Genomic DNA, 1269 nt, shown 5'->3' on the forward strand with positions numbered 1-1269 from the left:
CCAATTTGTGACTAACCAGAAAATATTTCGGTGTTTAAATATTTTTTTTTAATATTTGAACAAACTTTTGATAATGTTGCTGCCTATAGTAAGCACATGAGAATGGGAATTTCTAACTAGGGGTGTTAAAACTCTTGTCCCTTTAACTCAAAGAAAATAGAAATTAGTTTGAAATGAAAGAAAGAAAAGAAAGAAAGAAAAGAAACATGCCTATTACAAATGCCCACCAGTCAGCAGTCCGAGGTGCTCTGCGCCACTTCCTTGACATTTGAGTTTCCACTAATGTTGACCTCGTGCCTCCTTCAGCCCATGTTTGGGAACCACACTGCCTGGCACTTTGAGGAAACTCAATAGCTACCTAATATTTCCATGGACCATTCTGTTGGGAGAGCTCTGCCATCCTCAGTCACATCTTCAGTTTCCCCTCTGTTCTTGGTGCTAGGGTTTAAAGGCTTCAGGAAAAGACACCCACATCTTTCTCCACAGTGCAAGACAAACTGAAATACTCAAAGAGTCGGGAAGTGGAGATGCTAAAGGTCACTCTCACCTGATTTAGGTGCTTGCATCAAAGTATATGTGAAGGGCAGGTGTTGCTGCCAACCCACCCTAAACTCCCCCCTAGGGGTTCAGTTTTTTGACTGTGTAGGGACACAATCCCAGCTCCTAGCTGGCACATCATTGTTCCTCACCAAAACTCTATAAAACTCCCTTACTTTAGCCCAGATGCAAGAGTGCACTGACCTCCACCTGTGAGATCAGTGAACCTGCCCGAGAGCTTCGCCCTGATAAACCTGTCTTTATCTACTTTTAATCTGATCTAATCTGGCCTATATTTGAGTCACCGAGAAAGAGAAAATGCCTATTGTCAGGAATAAGCTTCCTGGTATGGTCCATCCTGGAACTCGGCAGAGTGACTTGCCTGGCCACAGAGAATGCTGCTCACTTGCAGCTTTCTCCCTTGAAGCCCAGTCCAGGAAAAGCTCTGCAGTGCCAAGAAGCACAGAGGCTGCAGGCCTCTGAAAGAGAAAAACAGGGAGGGATCAAGTCAGGTATGTCCCTCCTTCTCCAGAACTAGCCAACCAGGAAAGTCTCTGCTCTTCTGGAAGACGGAGGATAGGGCACGTGAGTAAGAAGCCTGGTGTCTTTATACCTTATATGTAGTGACATCCCAACAGAGGGAAAGGGAGTCCTGTGCTGTAGCAGCAGCCTTCCTGCCCACCCCCTTACTCCCCTACCACCACACACACACACACACACACACATACACAC

The sequence above is a fragment of the Mastomys coucha genome, unplaced genomic scaffold, assembly GCF_008632895.1.
Source record: "Mastomys coucha isolate ucsf_1 unplaced genomic scaffold, UCSF_Mcou_1 pScaffold22, whole genome shotgun sequence".
In the NCBI taxonomy this organism is placed as follows: Eukaryota; Metazoa; Chordata; class Mammalia; order Rodentia; family Muridae; genus Mastomys; species Mastomys coucha.